A 22,623-nucleotide genomic window follows, 5' to 3' on the forward strand; every position below is an offset into this window, starting at 1 on the left:
CATTAAAAAAATATTAATAACCGCAAATAATACTAAGTATAACTTTGGTGTACTGAGATTAATTCACCTTTCACCGAACATAAAGAAGGATTTGCAAGAAAAGCTTTCCCCGGACGTTCCTTGATATGCTTAAAGTTCTGTTCTATTTGATGGATGCACTACGTCCATAGGAGTCAGGACGAAAGAAGCATAAGCAGAGTCTTGAAAATAAGCTAGGCTTTCTAGCTTCTTTTGCTGGGCCTCTTTTGCCTGAATTAAGTGCTTCTTCATATTTGCCAAACAGCCGTGTTAAAAGTGGAAGTGGCTTTTTAGGCTTTTAAGCCCATAAGTCGCTCTCCCAAACACCCACTTCATATGCAGGCTCTATCTTATTTTTGATAAACACTCCAAGGCTGTCTCGTATATTATTTTTTTCCATCAAATACATATGGGAACCGTTTTTTTAAATGAACTGGTTGGAAAGCGGCGGCCTATAAAAATTATATTAATAATTTAAATTTAGTATTTGTAAGATAAAATAAATTTGTGGCAGTCTATAAAATTATATTAATCATTCAAAATTAATATTTATAGAAAAAAATACATTTTATATAGATATAAATAATAGTTAAAACATATAAATTGTGACAAGAAATAATAATTATATATATATTATTCACTAAGAATATTTAGCAAATTAATAAAAAAGCTCAAAATAAATTTAATAAAAAAACTAATTTAAAATATAATTCGGAGTCGACTGTTGTACATAAAACATTTTTGCAGGACTCTTGATTAGTTATAAAAAATGCAATGATAATGAGATGACGTCAGGCAGTATACGTCACTGCTTCCTGGAACACAGTCTAATTATTGTAGGGTCACAACTTACACGGTTACACCACGATAATGATACAGTAATAAGACCAAGTCTAAGTACTTACCTATCTCGCTACGTGTTACTCCCTCCGTCCCATCAGGTTCTTTACAGTTTCCTTTTTGGGATGTCCCATCCAATTCTTTACATTTCAAAACTTACCAAAAATAGTCTGTGGGTCCCGCCACTTACTAACTTTTCCTTCTTTTTCACATTACTTTTACTTTTTTTTCACATTACTTTTACTCCACTATCTTCTTTTTATTCATTAAAAATTAATGGAGCCCACCACTTCACCCACTTTTCTTTCTCTTTTCCACTACTTAATACATATTTCTTAACCTCCGTGCCCAAGCCAAACGTAAAAAATTGGCTGGGACGGAGGGAGTAATATTCTTGTTATTGTTCGACAGTGCCAAAATTAAAGAGTTTAAATTTTAGATCCTTGTTATTGCAGTGTGCAGTGTAAACATATCTTTTATTATTAGAGTGCGATAACTGTTAGTTGTCCTTAAAATAATGTAAGCAAAGTGTCACAATGATATTCCTGTATCAGTGAAGTATAACGTTGATATTCAACTGGTTGTAGTGTATCTTCCTCATTCACCTTCAATATATTTTAATTATTTTTAAAAAAAAATTGACTATTTCGACCAATAATTCACCTAAGAATTTAATTAAACTTAAAGTATATTGTTCCACTGTCAGTGGAACATCACACTAATACTCCCAACACATGAAGTATCACCCTGATAGGTAATTGGTTGTGACGTATCATCATGATAATCCTCTTATAGTAAAAATTTTGTAGATATTTAAGAGTCCTCCTTAGCAAAGTAACACCTTTATATTCAACTGGTTGTGGCATATCATCCTGATAATACTCTAATATTAGAGTATGTTGTGGGTAGTTAAGACCCTTTCTAATTGAATATTTATATTTTGATTAAATATAGTTGAAAATTTATTATTTTGGCCGGAAATTTGCCCAAAAAATTTACCAAGTTTATAAATATGTTGCTCCACTCATAGTGGGAAATACACTGATACTCCTCTACCCGTGAAGTATCACCTTATACTCAAATGCTTACGATATATCATTATGTTAATCCTCTTGCAATCAATGCTTTTGTCGGTATGTAGAGCCTTCCTTATTGAATATACTTATTTATGTTAAATATTGTTGAGTCACGGGCATGCTGGGTATTTAGGGCCCCAACTTCCTGAATATTCATATTTTGGTCAAATACTGTTGAAAATGTGGTAGTTTGGCCGGGCATTTACCGAAGAATTCAATTAAGTTTTTATAAATATATAAGTTTCACTCCGAGTGGAATATCACACTGATACTCCTCTACCATTGGAGTATCATCCTGATACTCAATTAATTGGACGTATCAACATGATAATACTCTTACAGTCAAATATTTTGCGCATATTTAGGACTTCTTTACTAAATATTCATAATTTAGTTAAATATTGTTGAGACACGGTCACACGGGAATGTTCTCATACGCATGGATGGATGTTATCTTGACGTTGTCCAAGTGTTAGGTTCGGGTTATTATTATTGCAAGGTGATGCATTAAGCATTAATATGAATTAGATATGTGAGTAAGGCATCACACTGATATTCTTTTACAAGTGGAGTATCATATTGATATTTGACTGGCTGTCCGTATCAACATGATAATACTCTTGCAGTCAAATATTTTGCGAATATTTAGGACTTCTCTACTAAATATTCATAATTTGGTTAAATATTGTTGAGACACGGTCACAGGGGAATGTTCTCATGCGCGTGGATGTTGTTATCTTGATGTTGTCCAAGTGTTAGGTTTGGATTCTTGTTATTGCAGGGTGATGCATTAACCATTAATATGAATTAGATATAGTTGTCCTTATAATAATGCGAGCAAGGTATTACATTGATATTCTTTTTCAAGTAGAGTATCATATTGATATTAACCGGATGTCGTGTATATGTTGCAAAACTCCGAATGAAATATCACATGATATCCAATTGATTGTGACGTATCCTCATAATTATCCTTTTACGGTAAAATATTTTAGAGGTATTTAGGGCCCACAGATAATTTAGATAGGCATTCATTCAAGAACTTAATTAACGTATTTTTGTTAAAAATTATGCAAAATTAGATTTTTTGACTATAAATTAGTTAGTGTGATACATGCTTTGACAATATAATTATTTACCTACCCATTAATAATTAACATATTATTTACAAATTTAATTATGAATAGATTAATATGTTAGATATAATCACACATATTAATTATAAATATTAATTTAATGTATTAATAAAGAAGGTAAACACATCAATTGCATGTCTAATAATGAATTTATTAAAGTCTTAGATATAATTACACGTATTAATTGCAAGTTAGTAATTATATGTATTAATGGAAGAGTTATTAGTTGCAAGTGTATTAATGAAAGAGAGGGTTGAAAGTGTAATTTACATGATGAATAAAATGTGGTATGTTGGTCTATTATATATATAATAGATATATAAAATTAAAAGTTGGACTATAATTCATGAGTGAAAAAAAATGAAAATAAATTTGTACATATAATTAACGATTTAAAGCATGACGAATCTTAATTTTAGTTGTGTTTTTTGAAAAGCAATCATGTTTTTCCCTAACATTATCATTAATTTTCAAACACTACTTATTAGACATGTATACCATGCCCTACATGTAAAAAGTACGGCTTTTTAACAGAACTGATTGATGACATCTAGTCATATACATTGATTTACCAATAAAATAGACCATAAATTTGCAAAAACATAAGTGCGTAAAAATCAAAAAGATATTAAGATTCAACTCCGAAATCATCCCCGGTTTTAAAAGAGAAATATTATGTTTTAATTATACGAACATTAATCATGTTGAGATGTATGAATTCCAATCCATGCAGGTGTATATTAGTGATTCCTTCCTCCAATTTATTTGGATTAGTTGTCCGCAAAAACATCAGTTCAAATTCATGAGATAGCAGTCTACTCCCACAACCGACAAAGTATTATTTTTGTCAATCAATCATCTCTATCGTCATTCAAAACATTATTCATACTGTAACTCATTATTGTATTAGATGGTGAAGATAAATAGGCAAAGAATAATTGTTTATAAAACGTATTCGCCTCCTCACACCGTATGTGTATAACGATAGCTTCTCAGGATGAAACAGGTTACGATGTCGTTGCATAAGAACGGCACCACCAGCGAGTAGGGTTGTGGTATTAAGAGAGAGTAAGTTCTGTTTAGATGATCCAAAACCCTACAACCTGTAGGGGTATTTATAGGTACAGATAGACTTGTGTGCTACTCTTTTCCATAATTAAATGATTTGAAACAAAACCAGATTAAAAAACTTGCAAGCTACTATATTCCATAAATAATTTGAAACAAAATCAGATTAATTTATGCCAAAATATATACCAGATCAATTAATCTGAAACAAAAGAAAAAGTAGTTTTTATTTTTAATATTTTTCATCTAAAAATTCCAGAAAATTAGAAAAATAGAACGAATCTATCTGAAAGGCGCCACCTCCACGCCCCTCGCTTCTCCTTTATATAAGTATATTGATATTGATTTTATAAAATTTATAATTTAAATTCCAACTAATTATATATATATGGCTTATTCCAATACAAGTTAGCCTAAAAACCACTAAGTACACTCCTATTTTTGCTATGAGCACTCCATAATTGCTAACCGCACTCTATTTTTTTTATTTTTTTAATTTATGGGGAGACCCACTGCTGACGTGGCAACAGACCCGCTGCTGACGTGGTAGATCTGCCGACGTGGCAGCCTGGGGTGGCCCCCTGCTGACGTGGCCGGTGCCACGCCAGCACTTGCTGACGTGGCAGCCTGGCGGCCCCCGGTGCTGACGTGGCAGCCTGGGTGGACCCCAGTGCTGACGTGGCAGGTGGGTAGAAAGTGTAAGTTTTGGAACATTGATGGCAAAACTAGGGGAATATTGTTAGTTTTTAAAAGTTTGAGGAGATATTTGATCATTTTGAAACTAGTTTTTAGGTTTTTATGCTAAGTGTGATTTGTATTTAAACAAGTGCCTATATATATATACTAGCTTATAACGCGTGCAATGCACGGGCAGTTATAATATTTATTATTTTATTGTATATATTTTAAGTTTAACTAATTTTATTGTGAAAATAAATTATTGATAGAATAATGTGGTTAAACAAATTTTTTATTATACGGCCGAATAAATTCTTGGCTAATTAGAAATTAGGTCATACATATATATTTTAATGATAATGCTAAAATATATTTTTTACATGTTATAATTTAAAATAAATCCAAATATAAAACAACTAATCAACCTTTTAATATTTCGTTATTAATGATTAATAATATGGTATAAAATATATTATAAGTTAAATAAATGCGTAAACCCAAGTACCGACCCATCATAGTGTTTTACTTTAATAGAAAATAAAAAAATATATCATAACATATTATAAATTAAGAAGTTTCGTGGATCGAATACTAACTGACTCACCAAACTCGATTGACCGACTAATCGACCAACTGAACTTTTCATGTTTCGGCTTTATTCTTTAACAATATAATAATATATAGTATAGTATAGGTTTATAATATTACGTTTAAAGTGAGATCATTAGAGTATTTTAAAATAATGATAATGTATTTTGGTTGAAAAATATCATCGGTTATTTTTTAATAATTATATAAAATAATATTATATTTTTATATATATATGTCGCCCATGTTAATTGTAGAAGATTGAGTTTTTTAGTTAGAAAATCTAAAAAGGATAATATGTTTTAGTTAAAAAGGTAATTATCATATTTCTCGATGTTATTTTAAAAGATGGAGGTGTTTTAGTTAGAAAATATAAAAAGGATAATATATTCTAGTTTAAAGGAAAAATTGGTTATATAGATAGCCCCATATTTCGACCCACCTGGTTATATAGATAGGCCCATATTTCGGCCCAAGTACCGACCGACCAAACTTTTAATATTTCGACTTTAATATAATAGTATAGTATAGATAGTATAGATATAGAGTAAGGTTCTAGAGAAAACTTCTTATCAGGAAAACTGAGGATACCCATCTAAGACCATTCAAAATTTTATTTTGTAATCTATTTAATCAATTATCTCATAGGGGCAATTTGGTCGAAGACTAGAATTGTACAAACAGATACAATCTTGATATATACGATTATATCACTTCAGATTACACAATCAAGATTCCGAGAGAAAATCACGGAATCTCAATTAAAAACTTACCTAATTAGAAGGTCATGTCTTCATCTTCTCGCTTGATTTGTTTTAAAACTCAGAAGCATGTATTGTGTTAATTTGTGGTTGTGTGGAATCCAGGTAATCATACTACTTATTTCTTATTGTTTGTTAATTATTAAGTTTCAAACTCGTTAAATTCTTCCAGATAGTGTATTGTGTAATATGTTTTTATATTGATCTATATTGATCTTGGTCAGTGGATTTTGGATGTAGCTATTGAAGTTTTAGATTGGTTGTCGCAAGTCAGAAAAGTAAAAGGGTGGGATAGAAAGATTCATGACACTTTAAACTTTAAGTGATCATTCAATTGGTTAGTCTATGTTAAAACACTTACGATTTGGTATTGTTTATATAAGAATTGGTTGTTTTTCAGTAATTTTTTTGATTTTGTTTGTTATTAAAATTGTAGATGATATAGATCATAGTTAAGGATACTTTGATATAGTATTGACGTCTAATCATTTGTTGTTATGATATGTATAATTTTAATTTTTGTGGTTTAAATGAATCATGTTTTTTATTTTACACCGATGTTGTCGAGAATCTTCAATGTAGAAGTTATATAGTTATACGCGAAGGGGTAGTTAGCAAGTGTTGTGTTCAGTAGTTCTATCAAGCGTAGTCCAGGCAAGTGAACTCTCAACTGACCTCTTTAATTTTGTTTCTTTGTGATTGATTACCCTGTGTATGCATGACTACAGTTTTAGTAGAATCAAATAGTCCCTGACACCACCCAATAATTATACCTTGAATTTAGATAATTGCTTTTCATACTTGAATTGACCTTTTCATTACATATCACCTCACACCCACATCAATACCTTGTCTTAGTCTCTTAATACATAATAAGTACCCTAAACCCCTCATAAATCTGAATTATCTCTTTGGAATCTTGATCTTAATAACATTCCATCACCTAGTCAAATTGTCACCTGAACCTTGGAAATACATACACTTGATATTGTCCTTGATCAAAAACCCTTGTAAATTAAAAGGATTTGATTAAAAGGAATTGGATGGTTTTCTTTAATAAAACTGAGGCGCCAGTCACTGTAATTAATTTCAAAACCTCAGTAGCGGGGAGCCTGATGATTTTATATGGCCAATGTGTGCCGAGGATCCTCAATAGTTGTGAATCACTTGTTATATGGTTCGGAGCTATGATGTGGGCTGATCACCCCTCGTAGCTCATAGCATCGTGCAAATTTCCAATTCCATTCACTTGTTAAGATTTGAATTGTTACCTTGAGATTTTATATTGTGTTGATATACCTTCTGTTATGGAATTATTGTGCAAATGATGAATTATTAATTTGTTATAAACTGTTATTCCCTTGCTGGCTATAGCAACGCCAAGTCTAAATTTTGCTCATAAATCGTTGCTGTTTCTTAACAAATTTAAACAGACTTATAGCTATTGCAATATTTTTAAGAAATGTTACAAATGAGCGTAATTTTCTACAAAATCATTACCAATTGCAATGAATTTCTATGACCGTTGCAATAAGGTTCAAAATTTTGGGCCCAAAAATTTCCCGGGCTCTAGAAGTAAGCGGGCTCCTTTTATTTTTTAGTTTATGCCGGCTTTCCACCCGGTCAACACAGATACATTATTATTACTAATATTATTACTGGATACATTATTGTTTGAAGATTGAAGCTCAAAACGACTATCACTCAGGCTAGAAAGGGGCGATCAAGGGGAGATTCGAGTTGGACGATTCAAGCTAGAAAAACTCTCGAGCTCCAAGATTCAAGCGCAAAAAATCGCTCAATTGCTCGGACAATATTCAAGATCAAAGGTAATAACTGAACTTTATAGTTGGTTTTGTTCCCCAAATCAATTTTCTTCCCCCAATCGATTATTATTTGTTAGTAAATCAAAATGGGTGTTTCAATTAAGACTTTGTTTGTTGATTAGGGTTTCAATTATGATTGTGTTTCTATTTAGGTTTGGGGTATCATCCTATAGTTTTAGATATATATTGCTGATTTGGGTTCTTTTCCAGGTGATTTAGGGTTTTATTTTGATATGAATATCGATTCAGGGTGCATCATCATGTCTAACTCTGTTCCGACTTTCATCAGTTAGTGATAGTAGGTATGCTTTTCTTGTGTAATCTTTGATGTCTTGCTGTAGTTATACTACCTAGCTTATAAATGAATTTGTTTTTCAGTTATATCACGTTAAATGAGCAAGCTCTCTTAAAGAGACGAACTTTCTGATTTTAATTAGTTATAAGACAAACCAAGTGCAGGTAACCCAAGCCTCAGCCCAGTCTCGTTAAGGTTGTTTTTCCTTGTTATTAGTTGAAACATCAGATGAGGAGAGCTTATAATAAGTTTCCATAAGGGCCTGATAAATCTATGTTATCAAGTGTCCAATGATTCCGTCTCTCTTGTGTTTGTGTACTAGTTGTCCATAGAGGTGTAAATTACACTTTCTTTTGTATCGTTTAGAATTCTGCCTAAGAAAGTAATGCAGCTACAACTAATTTGTATATATGCACCATGTAGAAGTGGTATAGAAACAAGAGCATTTGTACATTCAAGGGTTACCTGGTTTTTTGATGTTAGCCTAGAATTTATCAGTTAATTCCAGGCACTGGTACTCTCACTTTGTATACTTATCTGTACCACTCATCTGTTATGTCGAGATGTCTTTCCTTTCAAATTATGTTTACTCTGATTTTTCCGCCCCCTAATTGAAAGTTTCAGCTTGTATATGCTGTGTTGCGTGAACTTAATAGATCAGTACTTTCATAATCTAAACATGTCTCGAGCGTTTGCAGTAAGCTAATTTATGTTCTCCTAAGTTTTAGTTGGAAAGGTATCTATTGTTTTTAATTTATTTTCCTCCTATTTTGTATCAGGTTCATTTGCACTCTGCCTTTGATCCTTTTAACTTGTAACTAATGAAAGAAAAATTAGTTTGGATAGCTTTATGGAAGAGAAATATAAAAATAACCATACACTTTCATCTTGTGTTATTGCCATTTTAAAGCGAAAATGGAAGCAGTATAAACGTAAGTTCTACCTAATGTTACAAATGTATCCTTATATAGTTTGTTAATGTATAAAATCAACTGAACCATAATATTATCTGTTATATACTTTTCCTGTCAAGTCAACCATTTACTATTGGGAGCCTGTGAAATGGCCAAGTTTTCCTATCTTTCGTTTCAAATATTTGAAATAAGAGACAAGTGTAGACAAATTAAATTATGTCCTTTTTCTCTCGTTTATTCTTATTTCAACTAAAAATGACACTGTTTGAGTAATTTCGGGCCTTGGCCATGTATGAAGGACATGGAGATTAATGACCTGGTAATCTCCAAGAACTAGGAAGTGGATTTGTAATTTATTCATGTAATATCGATTAGTCAGGTGTCATTACAAGAGTTGGAGCATGCTCAAGATGCAAATGGAGAATTTGGGGGAGATAATAGAGCTAGAATTACTGGTACCTTGCACCGCATATCTGTAATTAGAAGCTAAAATGGTTCATTAGTTGGTTTAACTTGCCGAGTTGGCAGGGCTGTCAGGGGTTATATTGCTATGGTCCAAGATCTTCTTCAGTATGGAGAAAGCATCTTGTTTGTCAGAAGGTAAGTAATTGCATAGTTCGTTTTGAAATTATTAAAAAAAGACTTTAATCTATGAAAATATTGGAATATAAAGGAAGGAATGTCACATCACCTGCCACACCTTCACAATTGAAAGTATATTAGGTAAAAAGGAAAAAAATAATAATTATACAATATATAATAAACTTGATCCAGTGAGTGTATTAACCTCATGAGGTTTGAAGTACTAAGAAAATGGGATGAATGCAAGTAACAACATAATAGGTGTTAACCTTAGCAAGTAGCAATCAATAATTAGACATCTAAAAGCAGGCTTAAATATATATAAATTTGCATCCAAGTCCAGCCCCCTCTCTCCCAAGAATTTTAGATTTTATAGAAGGGATTACAGATGTTTGTTTAATTGCCTTCTACTATTTTCACCACCTCGTTTCTACTATAATAGCTTATATCATACCAACCTCGTTTCTACTATAATAGCTTATATCATACCATATATTTGAGGTTTTATGAGATGTGTGGAAAACTGCTTCATTGTATTATGTGAGGCTGAATACAAACATATATACATGAGCTGCTATACATCAGTGCCTTAATAGGATCCTCAAAACCAGGATCTAAATCATACATATCTTGACTAATACAAGAAATCAACATTCTAGGTAACTGATCCCCTTCAGGCTTCAAATGGGATGACTAATTATTTGCCCAGACTGATTTTTAACTCCCTTGTACCTAATCTGATGAGAGTACTGCACCACCAGTAATTGACTTGTAATCTACGAGGAGGATGAATAATATTCAGGTACATATATTTAATACAAAATGAACAGGTTCAGAAGGAATAGAGCTGAGTAGATATCAAGACCAAATTTTTGTATGATATTTTAAATACATTTTGCTGACACTAAACTATTGATCTTGGCATTACATATGCTTGCTTCTGAACATAGTAGATTCCTGTAGAACTTTTAGGCATTCTGTTTCCACTTAAAAACAGAAAGAAGTTTGGTCATATGTAAAAAACAAACAGCTCAATTATTGTTGTGTGATTTTGTGTGGTAATCATATTTCAAGTTTGGCTGCGAAATTTGTTAGAAATACGGAGTTTTTCAAGTTTGGCTGTGGAATTTGCTTTCCCTGACCTCAAAAACAGTATTGTGATTTTTTTGGTTAGCTCACTTTATGGTTGTTTCCATTTGAATCAATTTTTGCTATTTTTTTGGCCTTTTTACTTAAAAAGCACTCAACATTCAATGTGTACTTTGTATTTTGACGGTTTTTGTTTTAATACACTATATTTATGCAGGTTTTGCCGGTTCGTGCTAAATTCCAACAAGCCCAGAAGCACAACAACCGGAGCATTGACTCCATTGTCCCTGCTGGTTTAGAAACTGCAATGTTCTTTCAAAAGAGCCCAAGGACATTGGCATATTTAAATAGCAGATAGCTAGCCAATTAGAATTCCATGCATCTGTAAGTCTAAATGTAAAGACAACCCTATCTGTTACAAAGGGATGATAACTCAACAATAGAACGGGACAAGTAAATAACACTACGCCTGCACCGGAATTGGAAGATACGAAGACAAAGGTTGAAGAAGCCATCTACAGTCTTGAAGGAATAAGTTCACTGGAAGAAGTTCATTAATATGTTCATGCCTCAGTGAAGAATAAAGATTGAAGTATTCAAGATTGCGGAAGCAATGAAGATGTTGTCCAAGTACTCGAAAGATTTCAGTGCAACTCTTGAAGCAAGATATTTCTATATATCTTGGTTGGTTATTTATAATCAACAAACTGAAGCATAAACTAACCCGGAACCGACTGATCAATGTTTGCTGACAAAGACGGTACAATGTTTAACTTCAGTGTTAGTCGCTTGTGAACCAGACCAGTGCACTAAGCGTCAGCACGTACGGAGCTTTGCAAAGTATTTATCGATCGAAGAATTGATCCAGTCATATCAAGTCATTTGTTCCAAAGCCAAGCCAAGCCAAATGTCAGCTATGCCAAAGCTTACTGCTCAAATGCCATATGTCAAAGCTTCCACATAAAGCCATATCAGGAAGTGACATTTTATATATGTGTGCACTTATATATTTGTATATGTACAAATATAATTATATATGTATATATGTATATTTAATTAAATATAATATATATAATATATATGTATATATGTTTTTAAACATATGTATATGTATATTTATATGTATATATATTTAAATAAATATATATGTATATAGTATATGTATTTATATTTTACATAAACATTTATATATTTAAGTGTATATACATATATTATATTATGTGCATAAATATATGTATATTTATATGTATAGGTAATTATATATATTCTATATATATATATTAATATTTATATTTACATATAATTATATGTATATTATATATATTTAAATATATGAGAATATATTTAAATATATGTATATATATATATTACTATGTTTATATAAATATTAATTATATATATTTATATGTATATCTTTATTTATACATATATTTATATAATATTATGAATATAATATAATATATATAATATATGATTTGTGCCAACTCAAGATTTGAGCTAATTTGGCTAAGTTGGGAGAGGAGCAAACTCAAGTCAATCTCAGTCAAAGGAGTGATAACAAGGAAAGCTTTTACAATGGTGGAGCAACTTTTGACTAAGTCAAAAGACACTATGGTGGAAGCTATATGAGGAGCAACATTTGACCGAAGTCAACAGCTCTTCCTCACTTAGAAAATTCTCTAAGTATCATCACAAGTGAAGACAATGCACTCTTGAGGAGCAAACTTTGACCAAGTCAAAGTTCGTCCCCAAGTGATGAGAGAGAACAAGGAAGCTATGTGAGGAGCAACATTTGACCAAAAGTCAAAGGCTCTTCCTCACTTAGATAATTTTCTAAGTACATCACAATGGAGTATCCACACTCTTGAGGAGCAAACTTTGACCAAGTCAAAGTTCGTCCCCAAGAGATGAGAGAGAACAAGGGAGCACATTCAATATGGAGTTTCTTGGAGTTAGATTTATTTTGTTAAATCGAATCCGTCCAGGACGAACTCAAGTCGTCCAGGACGAACTCGTTAACCATGATTAGTTTATGAAAGCCTATAAATATGTGATTGTGGTTCTCACAATTATCATCATCCTTCGGGATGGATGGCCAAGTGCTATGCACAAACTCTCTCAAATATACACACACCCTAGCCTAGTTTTGTACCATAAATATTTGTAGTGGATAGGGCTTGTAATATTTAGAGGAGTGGTCATTGTAGCCAACCTTCGGGTTTGGATTTGTAGCACCTTCGAGGTATTTATCAATATACAGATATACCTTGGAAAATATTGTGTGTTGGTTTAATATTTTCATATCCTCAGAAACCGACCCGATATATATCCGGAACACGAAACCCATTACAGGACTGCAATTTATTTATCCGCAAGATTCGAAAGAATTTTAAATTGTAGTGAGTATCGTATTCAACCCCCCCTTCTACGATACTTTGGACCTAACAATTGGCATCAGAGCAGGCTGATATACAAATCAGGATCCTAATCGTACGGAAAATCAAGAACCTAGCTTTCGATATTTGATTAGGGGAAATGTTCTTCCCGTTTGTGTTGCTGAATTTGTCTGTAGGCCTAAGCAAGGATTATCCGTCGGATACTGAACTTTGGACCAGGACTTATAAATTTATACTTTAAATTTTAATAAGTTTATTTTATAAATTTGACTTAATTTATTTTAAACTTATTAATTGAGTTTATTATGAATTAATTAAATTTATTTTATAAACCTAATTAAATTTACTTTATAAACTTTACCAAATTCAATTATTAAATTTGTTTAAATTTATTTTAGACTTGTAAAGTTTACTCTTAGACTTTACCAAGCTTATCATAAATTTTTATAAATTTATTATTTAAATTTGTATAGTTTATGATTTAAATTTAAGTTAAAATATAAAATATAAATTTAAGAGGATTTAACTGATTATGGATATAAGTTCAAGTTCAAGGGTTCTATTTCATTTGTTCTGGAAGCTATGATTTAATCGGAGACGAGACACTTGAATATTTTCAAAAATTAGATTTATACAATAAATTTTAATATATTTACTAAATGAATTTGAAATAAATTTATTCTAAACTTTTCAGTTTATTATGAATTTATTTGAATTTATTTTTTAAATATAATTAAATTTATTTTATAGATTTGACTAAGCTTATTTTATACTTTATTTTCTTTCATCTTTTAAAACTTTTTTTTAAATTTATTTTCTCTATAATTTAAACTTAGTTTAAATAATCAAGTGTCCCGTAACCTTTTTAATTATTCTACTCCAAGACAAATCAGATTGACATTTAGTTGAGACAGATCAGGATGACAGATTACAAGACAAACACCGGGATTTCAAATACCAGATTCTCAGAACCGGTAATGGAAGTACATTGATAACCCAATCCAATTGATTTCTCAAAGGATTATTGGAAGCAGTTTTCTATGTTCGACAAAGCTGATTGTGATTCGAAGAAGATTCTATTGAAGACTGATTGGACACTACTGACAGTGAATTTTGAAGAAGGTACTTCAGGCCTTGATCTGAGTAATTACTATGACTTGATTATCAGATCACCAGATCAGGATGGGAATTTGTTACATCTACAATGAAGCATCTTTCCAGGGCTCGGAATGTCAACTTTGAATGGCACCACTAGTAGTAGGAAAAGAGAAGTTTTTGCAGAAGAATCTTCAAGGGATTTCAATCTAACTCAGTGATTCAGGGATATACAATTACTCAGTGAATTGTACCAATGCTAAATCTATCTGGAACCAGCTGAGATCAAAGACAGAGAATTGTGGAGGTTTAAGGATATAATTATCGAGTTACTACCGCACCAAATCAGTTTCGTGCATTTATGTCAGAACCTTAGGATTGAACAGAAAAGTTTGTAACTACTGAATTTGAGGAAGCTCAAGTCGACGAAAGTTAACACTTTTGAAGAATGTGAGGACATAACTTCAAGGATTAGCATAACACTATCTGAGAGGTTTAGTCATGTCAGATTCAGATGGAATCCATTGGTTTCAAGTGGAGACTCTTCGGGGTTCAGTTCGACAGGTTGTTTGAAAACTGAGTTGGTCAGTACACACAATATTGTTTGGTATCTTAAGCAAAGAAGGGTTGCTATATATATTGAAGCCTTGACAAACAAGGATGATAGGGCTTGTCTGAAATTCAAGTGGATGTTTTGAAAGAAACATCACAACAAGTTCTTATGCTATTTTAGGAAAGGTGCGAGCTGGATCAGTTGCTGATGAGAAGGATGATTATGGTTATCTGGCTATCCTAGCATTCTCTGAAGATGACTCAACTCGCACATCTCAGGTACGAATTCTTTCTAACTATGCAATACATATTTCTTTATATTCAAAGCATGTTATAAATCTCTGAGTAGAATTGTTTAACACACAAGCACAAGCATGATAGCATCACAGTAGAAAATGTTAAACTGGTATGCTAGATGACTGTTCTAGTTACTAGGCTTGATGATAATCTTGTGCATGTGTCTTTAGCAGATTCTTAACATGTGTATGAATATTTAGGATTTGATTATTTGCAATGGTGAGATTAGAAGCTTTCCTTTGGAACACGACTCTTAGTTTTATGGGTTATGATCCTAGCATATATAACTTTGTTAAAACACTTAGTTTCAAATTCCCTAGTACAACTAGATTTGCTTATTTATCTGAATTGTTTGTTAAGGAATTTATTTGTTCTATGATGGAATGTCTACCTTATGTTAGTAGAACTTTTAGAACTTCATGTTATATCTAAAACTAACTTAGGTAATAGAGATAGTATAATGCTGTATAACAACGGATTGGGATTAATCCTTATGCTCTTAGAAGATTATTGAATATCTGTAATTCTACTTGCTACCTGTTACACTTGTGTTAATTGGTTTAAGTAGAGAGTACTGAATCTTCTGAATTGCATAACTGCCTACCTTGCTCTTGTCTTATCTTTGATTATTTGCCATGTGTATTCAACATCATGTCTGCTTATTTTCTTGTCATGAATGCATGTCCGTGTACTTGCATTGATTTTAGAAAAGCATGTTTGAGAATCAAATTAGGGCAATGTCTAAATAAGAATTAGCATGTTAAGGTTGATTCTGTTGTTACCACTGTTAAAGAAAAATCTCTAATCCATCCGGACCCAGTTATGATTGGGGACCATAGAACACTTTCCATTTGTGATTGCAGGTTACATATGTTCCATATGATTTTTGGTGCACTCTGTTTGCTGAGTAGCTGAAATCATATATTTACCAAAAGTACCCTGTCAGCAAATGTGATCGTGTGAGCAGTTCCGTCAATAATCTTTGAAAGATGACAACAAAGATTCTCTTGCGGGACATGCCTGTTTTCCTGGAATGTCATCATGGAAACATATCTTTCTTGGAAGAGTAAAAGCACACAAATTCCTAGTATCAAACGGTTCTCTGACAAAGGACATTATGTCAGTTCATGGAATAGTGTTTTATCTTAAATCAAGAAGGATGTGAATATTGCTCGTAGCTAATATGGAACTTCAACTGAAGATGGAGTGAGCTGTTTTGATAGTGAAGCCTCATCAGATGAGTATTAGCTATGGCACTTGAAGCTCTCAAACTTGTATGTCAAAACAAGGAGCTCTTTTTCTTAGTAAGAAGAGATTTGGTGAGAGGACTGCCTCATCTGGAATTCATTATGGATGAAGATTATGAGGTATGTCAATAGGGAAGTCAAAGGAGCATCGCACAGAAGCAAAGATATGATCAATATTGCTGAGCCGCTTCAGATGATACGTATGGATTTCTACGGATCAGTTAATGTCATGTCTACAACAAAGCCAAATATCTTTTTGCGAAGATCATTGACTACTCTAGATTCTTTCGTGTTGTTCGTATGTGTTCGAAGGACAAGACGTCACAAATGAAGGTTGATCAAGATGAACCCTGATCATTGATAAATCCAGAAAGACACCATTCTTGTCAGTGGCCAATCAGAAGCAAACACTAACTCTTGGTATGTGTTTGGAGGAAAATGCCTCTTTGCAAGTCTTGCATTTGAAGCTCAAAGAATATTTTCCTCGGCTACTCAATGGAGTCTACAGTCTACAGGGTGATTGTGATTAATCAACAGAAGGTGATTGTAAGTCTGGACAGGACATTGAACGAAACTTTGCTCCAAGCTGTTAAAGGTGATATCATTGGTATTATGATGATTCAAATCCAAGCAGAATCTCTTTGCAAGGATAAGGATTGTTAAGAAAATCCCAGCAACAGCTTAGGGGGAGCATTTGGTGGATCCACTAGTCAAACTCAACACCACATTGAAGATGAACAGGACATATCAAGAACGTATCTGCTTAGACAAAGGGTCTGGAGTCAATATCATTCCCGGGTTCTAGTTCTTAAATGTTCCGAATGATGAAGTGAAGACTAGGAGAGCTATTGTGAAAGGATATTGCATCTTTGGATTTCAATCTGAAGTGAAACTTGGGGAAGATTCAGAAGCTCTTAAAGGGATCCAGATTGACTGATTGCACAGAAAAATGATCTCAATCAGTTTAAAAGCAGATTGTGCGGATTCTGATACCTTGAATTAAAGACAATTCAGTATTTAGTACTTGTCAGGTATTCAGATTCCAACTGGATGTTTTTGGCTCTGTTACGAGGGACAAGCCAATTTGGTTGCTTAGAGTTACTTCAAAAGAGAAGGTTATGAAGATGATGGAAATAGAATCTTCAAGTTCAGGACTCTACATCTTAGTGGACTCAACGACCTTCATGATTAAACTAAAGCACCATTGACGAGACTTTGGTTCAGGATATTACAGTGAGCTAAAAGATAAAGCTTCATACAACATTTCAAGGACTTTGCAGTTGCAGATCCAACAAAATTTGTATTCTCTTTCTTCACCAGCTCTCTATGGGTTGCTATCCAACACCTGATGATCGTCACGAACATGGTATGACTTCTGATTAGCATATTATTTTAATATCTGTTTGCTAGAGTCATATTTGGTATCCAAATTAATACCTCTCATGATACAAGGCACACACAATACAACTATCTGTGCTGTGATACCATGATTATATTATATGTGGACTAACGTCACTTGTGCAAGATAATTGCTAAGTGAATGCAGATTAGTGATATGATGAGTTTGTTGGAAAGTTGCAATTCTTTATGGTCTACTAGTTAGCCTAAAGAATGATGGCAATAAAAGGAAGTCAAGGATCTTTTGAATATGCGCATTTTGGAAGATTCTAGACCTGCCAAGACTTATGCCAACAACCACTGGACTTGATCAGTACAAGAAAGGTTACATCAACTGAAATGTCAAGTCTCAGAGGTATTCAACTCATCACTTTACTTAACTGCAAGTAGATCACATACTATATTTTCTATAAGGTATTACTTCTTTCATGAGCATGTCTATCGTATTTCTTGAATGAATTCATGAGTATTAAATTGTCTATACATATGACTTGTGAATTTATTTAAAATCCAGTACCTCGTGCTTTTTGCTATTATATGTGATTGCCATGTTTATTGCTTTGCATGATTAGATGGTGATTATATGTTTTAGCATGAGTGTTTGTTATTTCAAATTATTTAAATTATGGTGCATGACAATTAAGTGACTTACTTGTTCATGATTTAAATGATTAGAGATGACATGAAGCTGACTTAATTATGTTAATTTTTTCTTGATCTACACCTCTTTAACAATTGGTATCTAGTAGAGAAATTTATCATAATCTAGTCGTGATGTATCTATATTTGTGAACATACTTAGGATTATTTTCTAGGTTGAATTCATTTTTATAGGTATAAAATCTGAAGCATGACTTATCTATTTCTAGACTTATAACTTGTATCAGTAATTGGAATGTGGTTAGAATCTAGTTAGAATTTAGTCATGATATACTAGTATTTGTGGAGTTACTTAGATTCTCTCTAGGATGAATCCATTTATATTAGTGTATATACTTAAAGCATAACTATTTGTGTTGGATATTTGATGATTTATTAATTGATATTTTATTTCATGTCTAACTGCATATAGTTGTGATACTTTTATTGTTAGTGATATTTTGGATGCTTATATGTAGATCACTAATATTAATTGTTAATATTTTCTGCGAGGAGTTGTGTGAGTTCACTTGTGTTTAATGATTATTTATATAAGACTCGTGAACTTTTCTTCAACTTTCCCTCGGGCTTGCGAATATCTTTGTATGATTGTCATGATTTTAGTTGTTATATGCTGATCTGATAATTATATGATATTGCGTAGGTAATTATTATTTTATCTTAGTTAAATTGTGATCCATGACAATTATATTCCTATTTGTTTCATGATTGACTTTGATAGAATAATAGAAGCATGATTAATTCATTTTTGAAATATTTAATTGGTATCTATTTTTGATGCTTTATTGATGTTTTATTTGTGAATTGATTGTGATGTATTGGCACTGGTGAAATATTGTTGCATATTTCTTAAAACCACTGGTGCTAATATATTTTAGGTGTTTAATATTCTGAGTAGAAGGGAGACAACATAATCTTTATTCTGTCTCATATTTATGTTCTGGAGTGGTGAGTTTCTTCAAAGAAATTTTCTTATCATTTGATTTCAACAATTGGTATCCTCTACTCTATTTCATAAATATTTCTTAGAATACTTTGCATCTATACATGTAGCGTCATAGGACGAGACATTGATTATCTTGTATTTGTGTACTTGGTGATCTTTGTCACTTGCAGCGTCTATTTTGACGATGTGCTAGTATGAGGCCTTTTCACTAATTAGTGTGGCGAGTGCTTTATACACTGTAGCGCATAAATTTTCTTGTTTCCTTTTTAAAATTGTAGTGAGAAACAGGAGTCTGTGTCTTTTTCAAAGACAAGTTCATTTAAACCTTTTATGCATAGATTCAGACTCTTGTACTCAAACCAGTTTTTAATGGAAAACTTTGATTCTTTCATCGGTTGTGATTGTCATTCTTTATGCAAATCATTTTTACAATCACAACTGATTCATTTTTCCTCAAAAGATTAAATGCAATTGCTTTCATTCAAAATCATAGATTTTCTAAAATGCATTTATATCTCTTTCTGTTCTTCGGAACTTAATCAGCTTCTTGGCTTTCCTAGATAGTCATAAGGTTGAAAACCAACAATCTTTATCCCAGACTATAAAACCAAATTCAGAACACATCCCGACTTTTCCCCTGGAGTAATAAGGAACTTATTAGACTAGAGGTCAATAAGGGAGAAACTGTACTCGTTGCAGCAAATAAGGATGTGAGGGATAGTGTACCCACAGCTCTACCTCTCAAGGAGAAAAGGTGTTTTCAAACTTGAGGTAACTGTTGCTCATCTGTATTCTCCCAAAAGAATATAGAGCTGAAAAGGCAATAAAACAGTCTCTGGAATCATTCTCTCAACAGGATGAGTCCATTGAAATTCGCTCGTCAGCCAGAGCATCTTGTATTGAGTCAAGCACATCATCAGTAACCACTCTGATGAAGAGCCTAAACAAAAATCTTATGGACACAATACAAGAGAGTGCACAGTAAGGTTAAAGGTTTTGTTCCAGAAGCAACTTCTTCATTTACCATTTTACGGTAGATAAGATGGTTGATGCCTTTACAGGTGTAAGGAGGAAACGAGGATCTCAATTGCCAAATCTTCAGGATTCTCGTCTCCCTCCCCAGATAAGAACAGATCTGGATCCAATCGGAATGGATTTCCTATTTATAGGAGATCGGCAACTCTCTGACTATGAGTCAATTTATTGATGAGTCAGTTGAGGATCGGGGATTTACGAAACCCCATTGCACCGCCAGTGACCTCTCTTGAAGGGGCTATGGTGATTTTCTCATGCAGGTACAGAAGACCATACTTTGAGTGCTGAGAGAAACACTGTGAGCCAAACACTGAGAGTTAAACACTTGGTGAGATTCTGAGAAGAACCAGTGAGATATCAGAATGAGAAATATGTGAGCATGAGTGAGTGCAAACACATAGGAAATTGAGAAGAGTGAAACACTTGTGAGGTACATATTATAATATTTAGTATCGAAAACTCACATGTTGTTGAAAGAATTGACGGAAGCAACTACGGTTCATTCCATTTCACGGTGTGAACTTATGGTTGATGATTCTCTTGAATCAAGTGTCTTCACAGACATTGAGGAGGACTTAGGCCTTTGCCATAATTAAGCCTTTGTCTAACCTCCCAGAGCAAACAACTCTGGATCCTTATTTGGATAAGCCACCTAGTGGTTGGCAACTTGTGGACCATGATTCGGATTTATCTGATGAGTCTGCAGGGACTGGGAATTACGAACTCCCATTGCACCACCGGTGACCCCCTTTAAGGGTGGCTAAGGTGATTTTCTTGCAGGTACTCAGCATTTTGGAAGCTCAGTATTTGTGTGGAGGGATACACTTACAGAACTCGTGAGTGACACCCTTACCCAAAAACCGAGAGAAAACTGAGTGTTGAGTGATACACCTGCAGAACATTTTAGTGAGACACCCACTAATTACCAAATTTATACCTAAAGACAAAGTGGATGTTGTTACTGGAATGTCAGTTTTTATTCCTTACTTTTCCGTTTGGAACCTATTCTTTCAGCATAGGGACCAACCCAATCAAAGTAAACCCTTCTTCTGAACTCTTTCTTCGACCCCAGCTTTAGCGTTGTTTAGTTCTCTATGGGGAGATTATCTTTTGGTACAGGAAGTATTGTACACGTTCCTTGACCTATTTGATACCACATATCCTCGGAGGATTCCACAACTAAGGGGGAGAATATATTTAGGGGGAGAATATATGAAAGGGGGAAGAAAAAGTAAGTTAGCTTTCTTCTGCCGTCTACAACTAAGGGGGAGTAAACTACTCTTTAGTGGTGTACTGCTGAGGGGAGATTTATCTTTCAACTAAGGAGGAGGATTGATCTTTCATCTAAGGAAGATAGCTACTTATCACTAAGGGGAACCTGATCAAGGTAACGGGAGGAGAAGTATAAGGTGATACAATTATTCTTCAGTAAGTGGTAGACAAGAACTTATTCATTACCACTGAAGAATTCAATGAAGCTGCTGATTGTTCTTTGCATAATGGAATGTTTTGAATTCTCTTCAAGACAGACTATGAGGATTATCTGGCAGGTAAGCAAGAACCAAGGAAATACAGGTGATATGCACATCTGTTGTTTCTATTAATGAAATCTGGAAATGTATTATATGATCCAGAAACTTTGTAGCATTATTTACTAGTCCAGGACTTTACTTTTTCTAGTGTTAGTTGAGTTATCCTCCAGAGGATTTGCTTGTTATGATTAACAAACAAATAGGGGGAGATTGTAAGTCTAAATGTAAAGACAACCCTATCTGTTACAAAGGGATGATAACTCAACAATAGAACGGGACAAGTAAATAACACTACGCCTGCACCGGAATTGGAAGATACGAAGACAAAGGTTGAAGAAGCCATCTACAGTCTTGAAGGAATAAGTTCACTGGAAGAAGTTCATTAATATGTTCATGCCTCAGTGAAGAATAAAGATTGAAGTATTCAAGATTGCGGAAGCAATGAAGATGTTGTCCAAGTACTCGAAAGATTTCAGTGCAACTCTTGAAGCAAGATATTTCTATATATCTTGGTTGGTTATTTATAATCAACAAACTGAAGCATAAACTAACCCGGAACCGACTGATCAATGTTTGCTGACAAAGACGGTACAA

The 22,623-nt window shown here is 33.1% G+C and overlaps 1 long non-coding RNA gene across 2 annotated transcripts; it reads left to right on the forward strand.

Annotated features, from left to right (window-relative positions):
• The first annotated feature begins 6,702 nt into the window (after positions 1-6,702).
• LOC135148310 (uncharacterized) lies at positions 6,703-11,248 on the forward strand. 2 transcript variants are annotated; one of them, XR_010286351.1, is made up of 5 exons: positions 6,703-6,819; positions 7,846-7,994; positions 8,202-8,293; positions 9,576-9,800; positions 11,089-11,248. It is a non-coding gene; the product is annotated as an uncharacterized LOC135148310 (long non-coding RNA). The 2 variants fall into 2 exon arrangements; XR_010286352.1 differs by having other exon boundaries at positions 9,580-9,800.
• Positions 11,249-22,623: the final 11,375 nt, after the last annotated feature.

This window comes from Daucus carota, chromosome 8, assembly GCF_001625215.2.
Source record: "Daucus carota subsp. sativus chromosome 8, DH1 v3.0, whole genome shotgun sequence".
In the NCBI taxonomy this organism is placed as follows: domain Eukaryota; kingdom Viridiplantae; phylum Streptophyta; class Magnoliopsida; order Apiales; family Apiaceae; genus Daucus; species Daucus carota.